Below are 14,562 nucleotides of genomic sequence, written 5' to 3'. Positions count from 1 at the left end.
GGAAAGCCAAGCTCCTTTACCCATTTCCACAAAGAGCCCACTGATGCCCAGGGCTCAGCGGGGGTTCAGCTGACCTAACTGACCTTGTGGGGAATACAGGGAAGGCGGCACAGTGCAGAGCATGGCATCCTGCCACTTCCTTTTCTTCTCTCTCCACTTCCCTCTGGGGATCATGGGTAAGTCCTCTTTTGGGCCCTGCATGGCGTATTCTGAGGCTTAAGCTTGTCCCTGGGCTCTCCACGCCACCCCAGGGGCCCATCAATATATTTCTTCCACATAAATATAATGCTCGTGCTAGGAGGAATTATGGGGAATAACAAGCTTCCTTCCACAAGCCTGCTTCTTAAATGGATTCCTTTTTCTTATTTGTGTGTCTTACCCTGGTAGATTCTTGCACCGTCATCATTATGTATGAATGTCTTTATTTCCTTACTAATTTATTTTCATTTCTCTGTCATTGTTCTAGATATGTCTCTTATAAATCACTTATGTTTGGATCAACCTGGGACTCTGCTTTTATTTATTATCGTATTTGATATGAAGATGGACATAGTTGGTCTTATTTCTTTCATCTTAGTTTATGCAATCTGGGATTTTTATGCCTCCTTGCTTTTTTTTTATTCCTATCTTTGGCCAAATGTTTTGTGTACTTGTTCTTTTTACCCAAGCGATTTGAAAGTTGTTAATTCTGTTTTTAATGGGTTAGTGGTTACCCTTATATTTCAAAAATAGTCGCTCCTATGTCCTTTTATCAGTGTCAGGAATGCTACAGGCCCTGCTGACCCTCTCCATGGAAAGTGAGAGACCTAGTACACTTGCCTATCTTTCCCACCTATGTCCACCTCCAACTTCCCAAGATTTTTTTGGTATAACCTTGGCTTTCAAATCGAAGCTAATGATATTGTTTAATTATCAATCTTTTTCTTTTCACAATTATTTTTATATTTGCCTTGTTTCCTTACAAAATTAAATACTGAATTAATTATATTTAATATTGTATTTAAATATTTTATTAATTATTTACACAATAATTCAACTTTTTTTCTATTAAGCAAGCTTCTTTTTTTCTTTGCCATTATATCAGTAGTTTATTACAGGGCTTCCCTGGTGGCTCAGTGGTTAAGAATCCGCCTGCGAATGCAGGGGACGCGGGTTCGAACCCTGGTCTGGGAAGATCCCACATGCCGCGGAGCGGCTAAGCCTGTAAGCCACAACTACTGAAGCCCATGGGTAGAGCCCGTGCTCCGCAACAAGAGAAGCCACCGCAGTGAGAAGCCCGCCCACTGCAACGAGGGGTGGCCCCCGCTCGCTGCAACTAGAGAAAAGCCCACAGGCAGCAACAAAGACCCAATGCAGCCAAAAATAAATCAATAAAATAAATAATTTTTTCTTAAAAACCACAGGAAAAAGAAATAAAGTGGAGAATCACACTGAATGATTTAAAAAAATAGTTTATTACAAGATATTGAATATAGTTCCCTGTGCTCTACAGTAGGACCTTGTTGTTTATCTATTTTATATATACTAGTGTGTATCTGCTAATCCCAAACTCCTAATTTTATCTCTCTCCCCCTGTGGTAACCGTAAGTTTCTTTTCTATGTCTGTGAGTCTATTTTTGTTTTGTAAATAAAGTCATTTGTATAATTTTTTTAGATTCCACATGTAAGTGATGTCATATCACATTTGTCTTTGTCTGACTTACTTCACTTAGTATGATAATCTCTAGGTCCATCCATGTTGCTGCAAATGGCATTATTTCATTCTTTTCTACGGCTGAGTAATATTGCATTGTATATATATATAGCACATGTTTTAACTCTATCATCCATTTCTTTCATATTTTATTTTCCTCATGCTTGAGTTCTTTTTTTTTTTAACATCTTTATTGGAGTATAATTGCTTTACAATGGTGTGTTAGTTTCTGCTTTATAACAAAGTGAATCAGTTATACATATACATATGTTCCCATATCTCTTCCCTCTCGCGTCTCCCTCCCTCCCACTCTCCCTATCCCACCCCTCTAGGTGGTCACAAACCACCGAGCTGATCTCCCTGTGCTATGCGGCTGCTTCCCACTAGCTATCTATTTTACGTTTGGTAGTGTATATATGTCCATGCCACTCTTTCACTTTGTCACAGCTTACCCTTCCCCCTCCCCATATCCTCAAGTCCATTCTCTAGAATGCTCAACATCATTAATCATTAGAGAAATGCAAATCAAAACTACAATGAGATATCATCTCACACCGGTCAGAATGGACATCATCAAAAAATCTAGAAACAATAAATGCTGGAGAGGGTGTGGAGAAAAGGGAACACTCTTGCACTGTTGGTGGGAATGTAAATTGATACAGCCACTATGGAGAACAGTATGGAGGTTCCTTATAAAACTAAAAATAGAACTACCATACGACCCAGCAATCCCACTACTGGGCATATACCCTGAGAAAACCATAATTCAAAAAGAGTCATGTACCAAAATGTTCATTGCAGCTCTATTTACAATAGCCAGGACATGGAAGCAACCTAAATGTCCATCATCGGATGAATGGATAAAGAAGATGTGGCACATACATACAATGGAATATTACTCAGCCATAAAAAGAAACGAAATTGAGATATTTGTAGTGAGGTGGATGGACCTAGAGTCTGTCATACAGAGTGAAGTAAGTCAGAAAGAGAAAAACCAATACCGTATGCTAACACATATATATGGAATCTAAGGGGAAAAAAAAAAAAAAAAGGTTATAAAGACATGCTTGGGTTCCGTATTGTGATTTGCTTCCAAGATCACTGGACTACTTTTTGAGGAAACAGGATGAAGGAAAAGAAGTGAGTTACATCCTTCCGGAGACCTTGTCTGTCTGGGAATTCCTCCCCCATTTGCCTGGCCCCAGAATCGTTCAGTTGCTATCTGTAACATTGCTTCATTTGCTTTTGATCAAAAAAATGAAAAGAAGTGAGTTGTCAACGTGATCGTTTTGTTTTATCTACATGGTTACTTGTAAGATTTTTCTTTATTCTTAAATTTTTAAAAAATGTTCCAGGATATTTCTAAGTGTGTGTTCTTTCTTTATATTAATTTCTCTGATACTTGGTAAGCCCTTTTAATCTAAAGATTCTAGTCTTTCCAGCTCAGGAAAATAGCTTTTATTACACCTCCTGAATCAATTTTTCTTGACTCTTTTTGCGATCTCAATCTTTTTACACTTACAGGAAATCTTTTTACCTTTCTGAGTAATCAGATAATTTATCAAACCATCTTTCAGAATCAATGAGTCTCTTGTCTGCCTTATCCACTGTGCTATTCATGCTGTCTGGAATGGTTTTCTAAATGAAAGAACTCATGTTTTTCATCAGAAAGCAATCTACCCTGATTTCAGATTTCCCCTTTTTCCAGAGTGCAGTGTCCTCTTGACTCTTACTGAGAATACAAATTAGAGGGTTTTGTGTCCTGGGGATACAGTTCCCAGGTTGTTTTCAAGGTTGCAACTTGTCGGAAGCCTGCCCGTCTTCAGCCCCTGCAGGAGGTCTGGGGGTGCTTGTGTCAAACATGGCTGCCACTGTGCCCAGGAGATGGGGACAACCAGCTGGGGAGAGACCCATGCAGTGGGACGGTTCACTGTGAACTGAAAGCTTCTCTTCACAACACCCAGCAACCCCAAGTTTTCTGGAGTCCTCTAGTCTTCTCTTAGGACCACTGGCAACCTTAGGCAACCTCATTTAATTAACCGTACTGATCACACACACGAGGGCGGGTGGTGCACACCACAGCCACTCGCTCCATGTGATGGGCACTGGTAGTCTGCTCAATAATTCATTCATTCATTCATTCATTCAATATTTATTGAGCACTTCTTTGTACCAAGTCTGGTTCTACACATTGAAAATATGATGGCAAAGTTGGTTCTACCCCCCCATAGTGCTTTTATTAGAGTGGGGAGATAGACAGTGTACAATAAATAGATGATATAGTATCAAGGAATTATAAGTGCTATGAAAAATAAATCCAGGGTAAAAGCCTAGAGAAAGCAAAAGTGCTATTTTAGTAAGGATGGTCTGGAAAGACCTTTCTTAGGTTTATTTGAGCAGCAACTGGAATAAAGTGAGGAAGTGAGCCCGGAGGATGTCTGGGGGAGGAGCGGTCCAGGTGGAGGGGAGAGCAAGTGGAAAGGCCCTGAGGTGGGAGAGCAGTGGGTCTTCCTAAGGGAAAACAAAGAGACCAGTTTGGCTGAGACTGCACCAGGGAACACAGGGACAAGCTGTGAAGGGCAGCATGCTACATGGTACTTGCTTTATTAGTCCCACGTGCATCTGGGCCATTCTTGGGCTTCTTATGAGAAGGCTACATCCTTCAAGATGCCAGGCATATCCCTTGGCCAATCAGGGACATGCCTTATAGCAAATAGCATCTCAGCAGCTCAGCCCCAGCACGTGGGGTTGGAATTACTCCTGCTGAGCCACGAGCATGGTATCTGCCGTGATGAATCCTCTGGCCACCAAAGGGCCCCCCACCCCGTGTCAGCCTTTCACTCATAGCATCGTGTTGGGCCAGCCACCCACCCTCTGTTGTCCACACGCCTGGTGTTAAGCTTCAGCCTTCTTGGCCTGAGCACTGAAACTGCTGAGGATCCACTACACCCTTGCTCTGGAGAGGAACCACACAGTGCTGTGTACTGTGGCTTCAGCAGGGGGTAGTTAGCTTGGTTAGTGGACTCATCTCCCCATGGGCTCAGCCCTCTCCAGCTTAGAGCACCGCCTACTGCCCCTGCTACTTTGGACTCTCCTAAGGTCTACCGAAGTCTAGGTCACCCTGGCAAGCCTCTGCCCTAGAGTCCTGTCCTTCACCCCAGCCCTCATTCTTGCCATTCTTTCCTAGCCTTCTCTGCCTCCTACAAGCCTGTGTGTCCCACTCCAAGCCAGCCTGAATTTTTACAACTGGGCACCTACCACCCTCACCCTGCTCTGCATTCAGGCTGGGTGATATAAGGGGATGAAACCACATCCAGATCTTTTATAAGCAAAGAAACTTGTAATTAAGGGGAAACACAAGGTAATTTTTTCAAAGGAGAGTTACTAGGATTGAGCAATCATGTGCCTCCCTCTGTTCCAGCAGACCCAGCCACTGAATGACATTTCTTAAAGGTCTGGGCCTTTCTGAAAGTTTTGGTTTATGTCATACAGAGGTCATACACACCTTGAAATTTTATAACTCCAATATTTGCTTGAGACTACTTTGACAAGAACTTGCATCCTTTCTCAAACTAAATAGATGGATAAATATCTATTGATTTATATCAAGATAGATTTATGTCAAGAAATTCTGCCTTTGCACTCATTTTGCAGAAATCTATATGGATTTCTCGTCAAAATCTTTTGACCAGTCATGCTAAACGTTAGAATCTTTTCCAAACCACCTGGCATATTATCAAATGAGCAACACCTAGATGAGTTTTAGGGTCAATATAGCACAAAAATTGTCATCTGTAGTAATACAGAGTTTTCTCTTCTATGTCATTTTTAAGGAGAAAACAAGGTATCTCTACAGCTTACAAATAAACTGATTTGCTGAGACAAGTTTCATTACTTGCCACCCACCTGCACCTATATAGGCACCTGTCAATCAGCACAATCTACGCTGTAAAGCCACACAGTTAATAGTATTAATTGATCATCCTGTAGGCTGCGTCTCAAAGAAGCTAAGTCCAATGTAATGTGAAACCAGCATGCCAGGTGGCTCAGGCACATCTCATCTGGCATGAACTAGTTGACCTCTCCTATGCCTTACAATCTGATATTGCCAGTAGTAACAACATAACGCACTTGCAGAGACTCAGAAGTGCCTTCAAGGGCTGTCTTGACTTTGTATCACCTTCCAGAAAGGATGGTCTTCATAATAAGTCCATTTGGCTTGAACTGATTCAACGATTGCTGTGTGTGGAAGAAAAAGATCTGAATCAAAGGATCCCCAGGTAGGCTGGAGACTTGTGTCTTGTGTTTGGAGCCAGCCCACCGTGGATTATGAAAACTTAATCTTTGATGTTACAAACAGCAGCTGCTTTGACCAGTTAACTTTAGAAGATGAATTGACCCAGGATGTTCTAAAATTCACAACATAAGCAGTAATTTCTCAAAACTTTTTCTTGGTAGTAGAAGGGGCACAAATTATTAACATCCAACTTAAACAGCAGTAGTTCACAGGCTACAGATTCCATGTGTGAAATTTAAATCTCTGAGCAGTGACTGATGGTGCTGGGAAAAGTGCACCTTCAGTAATCCCACAACTCCAGCTGTCCTAGTCTTATTTAAAGCAGGGACCGTGAGAAACCCTAACATAGCATGTGTTTTTGTCCCACTGATGGCAGTGTAAGCAAAGTGGAGATCCCAACAGCAGCAATAATTTACATTTCAGTGGCACAAGCCTGCACCTCATGCAAAAAATCTGTCCACACCCTCCTCCTCCAAACTGCAAAGGTCACACATATGCTCTTGAATAGTTGTCCCTTCCTCCTCTCTGGTCCCTTCATTGATGCTTACCGATCAGGAAGCCACTTAAAGGCAGTGTCACCACTGCCTTCCTTCCAGGAGGACCCCGTTGTCTTCGTTTGGTTTCCCCCAGACAAGGATTCAAGCAAAATCCGAAGTGCCCATTCATATCTCTTGTCCACTTTTCTGTAACATCAACTATTTCTTATTGATCTGAAAAACACAGACACGGACACATATACACACACATACCTACTCTGGCTAATAATCCCTTTTGTATCAAATACATTGCAAATATTTCTTCTGCCTGTAACTTTTGCCATCTAACTTTGTTTATGGTATTATTTTTATTGTTGTTCAGAAATTTTTTATTTTTATAAGGTGAAATTTCTTAATTTCCCACTGCTATGACTTTTTGGAGTCTGTTTCTTGCTTATGAAGGCCTTCACCCAAACACTGTTGGTTTTTTTTTTAATGAACTGTCCTGTGCCTTATTCTAATACCATTACATTTTGTTAAGTTTAAATTCTTAATCCTCTTCAATTATATTTGTGTGCATGGTGTGGTGTAGGAGTATAATATTGTTTCTTTCCAACACCTTTATTGAATGACCCAATCTTTTCGCCACTTTTCAGCAAATCCTATTACAGAAAGATTCAAATATGAGTAAGATTCAAATATGAGTATACACCACACACAGTGATTCCCTGAATGTAGAATACTTGCAAACTATTCTGAACATACAGTCCATATGTAAAGGCTAAATATATGAGTATGTAACTAACATTGTGTAATTACTTCTTCATCTATTTCCCACCTTATTCCAGAAAGAATTGTGCATAGGGTTGTGCATTAGAAGTGGCCAGTGGAATATACTAGCTGGGCTTAGTTTGCATCATCTCCGACCCCTCGACTGAGCTCTTGTGTGTGAGGCATTCTCAGAGGTCCTGCCCTGGGGGGACTTGAACTGGGCAGGCTCTCATTGCAGGAGCTTTCTGCTTGGCTTCCTAGTGTATTCAGTAAGTGCATGGAGCAGTCACAGAAAAAGAGCCAAAAATGTGTCCTTGGCTGTCATTGGGTGAAGCAAGTAGGGGAAGGGGGGGGCAGCAATTTCCTTTTCATTTTGCCCCATGGGGCTTTAAGGGTAGGAAAAAGGCTTGGAGCATGTCACGCTGATCCAGGAGGTAGAAAAGAGAGCACACTATGAGGCAGAGCCCCTGCTGGCTGAGGGTAAAGAACAGCCCAGGAATGCTTTTCCTGCCCTGGGCCAGCTGCACCTGCTATATTTGGGGTCAGTCTTCTGGAGGCAATGCCTCTGCAGGATTCACCCAGGGAATTCCTGGGAATTTCCACCCACTTCCTCTCCTCCAAATGGCAGCAAGTGGCTTTTCACTCTAAGGGCATTTGTGTTTGCATTTGGGTTTAGGATACATTGTTAACTTACCCAGGCTTCTCAGAGAATCCACAGCCACAGCCGTCGGCGTCTTTTTAGGAATGCAAGTGAAATTTCCTTGAATGTTCTATTTTGTGTATGTGTGTGTGCACGCGCTATTTTTTGTTTACTGTCGTTTTTAAAAAAATACCATGTTGAATGTTTGAGGGCAATGACTTCGGTACTAATTGCAGGCATATAAGACAAGGAGAAATAGTCATGCAGACAAATGCACCTAATAGATGAGATGGACAGCTGTTTGGTGAGAGTGTGCCCTGTGGGGCTCAAAGGGGGAGGGAGGGAACATCTTCAAATTCACATTGGGAGGAGGAGTAGGGGGTAGGTCAGGAAGGGGGCTCTGAGGAGGTGATCTGGTCATGGCTCTCACTTCCGTTGTCCCTGCCAGGGAGGACGCTCACCCTCTATTTCCTGCCCTAGCAAAGCCTTTCCTGTTAAATACCACCCTTCGTTGCAAGACTTGCCGGCAGACCTTATCTGCACTCTGCCGTAGCCCTTGGGACATCTGAGCCCGCCTCCAGAGTGCCCCTGCTCTCCAAGCCTGCAAGACAAAGAGAGGTGCTCTATAACAGCTGTGATCATGAGATGAAGGGGAACATCCCTGACCCCTCGCTTCGAGGACCCCTTTGGCAACAGTGGAGGGAGCTTGAGCTCTGAGGCAGACACCAACCCGGAGCTCAGCAGGAGGGTCAGTAATAACGGTTGGAAGGGAGGGGCCTGGGAGACTGCTATTCCATCACCACACGGGGTAGGGGCTCTGCATTAAAGATCACTCAGAGGGTTGATTGCAAAATGAACAATGGTAAATAAGCGTGCAGTCCAAATGCTGTGCCAGAAACTCTATAAATTCCCTCAGTTCCCCCATGCATTATCATTCCCATTTTACAGATGATGAAACTGGGATGCAGAGAAGCTCAGGGGCTAGTCAGTTTTGAATTCAAACCCATGCCTTCTCCCCACAAGTTCCTCCCACTCTACTGCACGTGGGGATACAGAATTATATTTCAAACCAGCGGTTCTTAGCCTTCCCTGCCTGTGTCGCCACATCGTCTGCATTCCAAGGCTCGCACATCAGTAACTTCCCAGATTTCACACAGGGATTCCTCACCAGAAAGGCAGAGAGGAGGCCATGTCCCCACCTCCACCCCTCTGCAGGGAGGCCCATCAGATTCAGAGGGGGCCGTGTGCCTGCTTCACACTCCCCAGAATTTCTAAACTATCCTCCGGACCACTTGAGAAGCACTGATTCAATTAAGCTAATAGATACAGGGCAGGTGACTTAATTTCTGCCCACATAACGGCCATTTCCATTCCCAGGGACAATTTTGGATTAACACTTGACACTCCCCTCTGCAAGCTTTTATTCCTTGTTTCCTTTTAATGTGGGAATTTATCAAAGGACCACCTTTTCCATCTAGAACATTGACATCCAGGGCCAATGGAGGTACAAATAGTGGGGTAAGAGGAGACAGGGACTCTGGGGCTACCTGGGAACAGAGAGTGAAGAACTTAAAGACTGAAAAAGGTGTGAGTTGGGTTGGGGGCAGGCTCTGCCGCAGTGACAAGAGAACAGGAGGGCCCCACAGTAGATGATGATGGTGTCCCAGCCACATCCCCTCCGTCCACCCTGGAGGACTCCTGCAGCCAGCTAATGGCCACTTGCTGATGGCGTCCTGTGCCTCTCGGCCTGAGGGCATCCTCTGTCCATAGGCACGTGCTGAGTCCACATTCAGATCAGGCAGGAAGTACTGGGGAGTAAAAAACACCTCAGAAAATCTCTCAGCCAAGGAGGGATGGGAGCTAGTGAACAGAAACTTCAGTTTCCTCTGCCTTGGTGAGAAATTCTGAGGTATGTTCTACACTGGTTCCCAGAGGTCCCAGCAGGATTGAGTCTCACTCGCCCACAGAGGTGACATGCCATTAACACCCCCTGAATTGTCCTCTTTTCCTTCCCTGTATCACTTCCCCCTCCCACATAAGCCACCTGCACCCAGGTTTTTGTCTTGGAGTCTGTTCTGGGGAGACCCAAATGAAGACAGGCACCTGCGTCAACACTTTCAGCCCAAGCTCTTTCTCAGGCTTCCATTCCACATACCAGGTGCCTCCAGGACACCTCATCCCATCCCCACCAGACGCCTCATCTTGCAGTAGGAACTAACTTCTCCTTCCTCTGCTGGGTCAACTAATGGCATGGAAGTTCTTTTCTATGATATCACCTCCCCCTGGCCTCAGAGATTAATTCCAGTGACCCAATTTGGACAAAGTGAAAGCTAGAATCGGGTCTTTTGCTCGTGTATTGGGGGAGAAAAATCTCTCCCTTCCAGCCCCAAGAAATGCTGGTTGCCATTTGTGAGGATGAAGACAGGTCCCGCTAAGAATGGCTGATGCTGTTGGGGCCCCCTTACCCCTTCATGGGCACCAGCCACTCGCCACTGCATCTCTGCCTATGGGCTTTCTCAAAAATCTCAGAAGGCTGCATTCCCTGAGTGCCAGGGAATTAACACTCCCTATGAGCAGCCCTCCACCAAAGGCTGGTGGAGTTGTTACCTTGCCCCTCCAGCAGGGTAGCACTGAAGTGTGTGTTCTACATGGTTTCCAGAGCTTCTCAGTGGGATCAAGCTCCAGGCACCCACAGTGAGAGCTGGCTTGATGCCGCCCCTTTTTCTGGCTGTCTTCCCTTCTCTGTGTCACTTCCCCACATCCCCACTTGTACTTCCTGCATTTTCCAAATGACATTCAAATCCCTGCCTTGGGGTCTGCTTTGGGAGAACCCAAATTAAAAGGTGACAACTCGGAGGAAAGATAAAATAACAGAAGGGGGAAAACCTATTCTTTGTCATCCTTTGAACTCTAGATCAAGCAGTGCCTGAGGCAATATGTTGCTTTTTATTTTTTTGCTTAAACAAATCTGATTTTGTGTGTGTGTCAGTTGGAGCACTGAGTCTGATAGATATATCTAAAGTCCTGCAACTGCCACTGAATATTCCAGATCCTTCACAAGGCGGTCCCAGCCTTAGGTTCTCCAGTGTTCTCTCCTCACCCTCCCCCATCTCCAGTCACAGACCAGACTGGGCTCCTTGCCGGTTGCTGAAACCCTTCACATCCTTTCGGAAGCTGAAGCCATCCCAGCCACCCTGGTGCACGATCCCCTTCGCTGTTGGACCAAACACCACTCATCTCGCAGGGCTCTGTTCTGAAGCCTCCTTTGCTCCCTCCTGCCAGACTAAAGCCTCCTCCATTTTCTGGTAGGATATTATTCCTCCTTCATGGCCGTTTCCATGTTCCTCTCATGTGTGTAATAGGAAGAAAAAAATCTGCTCATTCAATTACCAACTGTCTTAGACAGGGTTTCTGGGATGCTGCTTTTCTTCTGTTTCTTGGTCTAGATGCTGGTTATTCACCTGTGTTCACTTTGTGAAAACTTATCAAACAGTAGGCTTCTAATGTGTACACTCTCGCCTGTATGCTGTATGTCAACAGAAGAGTTTATTTAAAGGTAAAATATCACAAGTCTAAAGTCCTCCTGGCAAAGAGAAAGTCCTTTTTCTCCTGAGGACTATGATACATTTCGTTGTACAACTTTGGGGTTAGGAGATGGGTGAATGACTCACCCTAAAAGAGAAAGAAAAGCATTGGAGCTTCCCTGAATGGAGAAGGGGTGGTGAGAAGAGACGGAGTGGGAGGGGGACAGCCTTACTCCCATAGTGCCACTGCTACTCGGCAGATCTCAGCTGTCAATGCATATCTAAGCTCGAAAAATGCAGGAGTGGATATTTTTCTGGACTGTGGTAAAGTGGTTTAGTTCCAGGTGTCTACTGACACGGTGAAATGTGGTTAGCACACTTGGCTCAGTAGCTGGCAGTAAAGAGCCCGGAGAGAGAGTGCACTCTAGATTTAGAGTCACTGGGAGGACATCAGTCATATGGGGCCAAGAAATTGGTGGTGAAGCACGTTCAGTTCCTATCACAGGGGCATGGACATAATATAGTTATCTCAGTGTGTCTTTTCTCCTTTATTGTTCTGTCAATTTCTTGAGGTTGAAGGCAGCAATTGGTTGTATAGATCAGTGGATGGATGGATGGATGGATAGATGGACAGATGTGTTATCTTTGTAGCTGCCCTCTTTCCTCAGCTCTAAGCATGAAGAAGGTACTCAATAAATTTCTTTTTGCATGAATTAATGGAAAATTGAAAAAGATGAGGGACTTGGGATTCCTTGGATAACCCAGAATTCTCCTACTGTAGAAACAGCCTAACAGTATATAAAGAACACACATTTTCTAGTTGAAGAGCTAGGTTAAAATCTCAGTTTTAACACTTACTGCTAGTTATGCAACTTTGGACAAGTCACAACCTCTCTGAACTTTAGTTTCTTCACCTACAAAATAGGTGCCTGAGGAAAGAAGTACTTTTATAAATTGGAAAGTGCTTTTTTCAGATTTCTATGTTGGGAGGGTCGTTTTCAGGACCTTCATTCTAAGATGACATAACTCAACCTGAATGGTGTAAATTCTCGGTCCCCAGATGCCTCTCCCACCTGTTTGTTGGCTCTGGCGTCATCAAGAGTGTCGAAATGCAAATTGTCACTGATTTAAATTCACACAGAGGTGTGATTTGGGACAGTTTCATTCATTCAGAAAGAGCAACTTTTCTTTGGTGGGAGGACACTGGGAATTTCATTGGGGGTGGGGAGAGGATGCAAGAGAAGGGCTTTATTTCAAACCCGTCAAGAAAGGGAACTCATGCCTCCTTTGTTCTTTGTCACTGCTGCGTGCTATTGTCATTTGTGTTCCTATTTTGTTGAAGTGGGCAGATGTTACATGATCTTCGGAAAGGAGTAAGCCAGGTGTGTCTTCTCAGAAGTAACGCCTACAGGAGGAGCACCTGGGCCCCCTCCTCCAAACCCTGCACAGTGCAGGGGGTGGGGGGCATGATGTTTGCCAGATGCACCCCCTCAGCATCCCTGCAGGGCCCTACCCAGTAGTGGGCCATTACAGTTATCCTGTAGATCAGGCCTTCTGGCTTGGCAATGGCTAAGAATTCCCTGGCAGTTTTATCAAAAGGCAGATTCTGGTTCAGAGGGTTGTGGAGGGGCCTGAGACTCAGCATTTCTGACAAGCTCCCCAGATAATGCTGACACTGCTGGGCCATGGCCCCTACTTTGCTTATCAAGGCTATAGATCCTTGTTGAATTAACAAATGAATACATGAATGAATAATAATTTATCATATTTCCATTGTGTACATCATCAGCCCCCAGCTCTTTCATCTACTAGGAGACTCTTACCTGTCTACCCCTCCCAGGAAATTGCAGCCTGTTACTTAGAGCCAGCTGTCTGACCGGAAGCCAGGATCCGTCTTCAGCCACATGGTCCCGTCTCTGCTTTTGAGCAGCAGCTGCCTACCCCTCACTCTTTCCACCCCCAGCCTGTGCCCGGTAACTCACCAGGTAGCATTTGATGTGAAGATGAAAGGACCAGCACACCTGGGTGTCTGCCCCACTCTTCCAGCTCCACTTCCTCAACATCAATCACTCCAACCCTCTCATTGATCCAAATTAAAAGCTGGGCTACCCAGCTCTCTCTGCAACAAATTCTGGTTCACAGCTGACCCCAAGCCCAGCTCTGCTGCCCCAAGAAAAGGTGGTGGGGCCAGTCAAGTGGTCACTTGCCTCTGGGGACCAACTCAATGTCCAGCTGACTGTCATTTTCTTCCTAAGACCCCTGGTGCTGCATGGGGAGTGTCTGGGCCTGGGAGGGGGAGGACCCTGTGCATCTTCAGGGCGCGCTTTGCAGCACACTGCCTGCCAGGTGGTCGGCCTCAGAGCAGCCTGCTGGTACATGTTCTGTTCCCAATCCCTGGTGACAGGATACATTACGTGTTGCGTAGTATCAGACATGAACTAAAGGCTTAGCCTCTTGTTTTCAAAGCTTCTCACTGCACAAGAGCCTTCTTCAGAAGGAACTGCTGAGGCCAAGAATACCTCCTCATGTCCAACATCAGCCAGATTTTCACCTTTTGAGTTCCTTCTGCTGCATCCCTCTGGGCATGGGGAGTGCTCTCTTGCTGGAGGACTTTGGTTCCCTCTGAACACGACTGATGATTCTTTTTTTTTTTTTTTTAGAAATTCACGTTCTTTTATTTATTTATTTATTTATTTATGACTGTGTTGAGTCTTCGTTTCTGTGCGAGGGCTTTCTCTAGTTGCGGCAAGTGGGGACCACTCTTCATTGCGGTGCGCGGGCCTCTCACCATCGCGGCCTCTCTTGTTGCGGAGCACAGGCTCCAGACGCGCAGGCTCAGTAATTGTGGCTCACGGGCCCAGTTGCTCCGTGGCATGTGGGATCTTCCCAGACCAGGGCTCGAACCCGTGTCCCCTGCATTGGCAGGCAGATTCTCAACCACTGCGCCACCAGGGAAGCCCCACGACTGATGATTCTTGAGGACATTTGGAAGTCAACTATTCAACCCATATTTATTGAGCACCTAATAAGTCCCAAGGACAGCCATACTGCTGAGGATACAGTGGTCAAAAAAACACAGACGCCCCTGCTGTCCTAGAGCACACATTCTACTGGGCAAGGAGGGAAAACAAACAAGTCAATAAATAAATAAGATATTTAAG

The sequence above is a fragment of the Balaenoptera musculus genome, chromosome 11, assembly GCF_009873245.2.
Source record: "Balaenoptera musculus isolate JJ_BM4_2016_0621 chromosome 11, mBalMus1.pri.v3, whole genome shotgun sequence".
NCBI classification, from domain to species: domain Eukaryota; kingdom Metazoa; phylum Chordata; class Mammalia; order Artiodactyla; family Balaenopteridae; genus Balaenoptera; species Balaenoptera musculus.
This window is presented reverse-complemented; position numbering follows the sequence as displayed.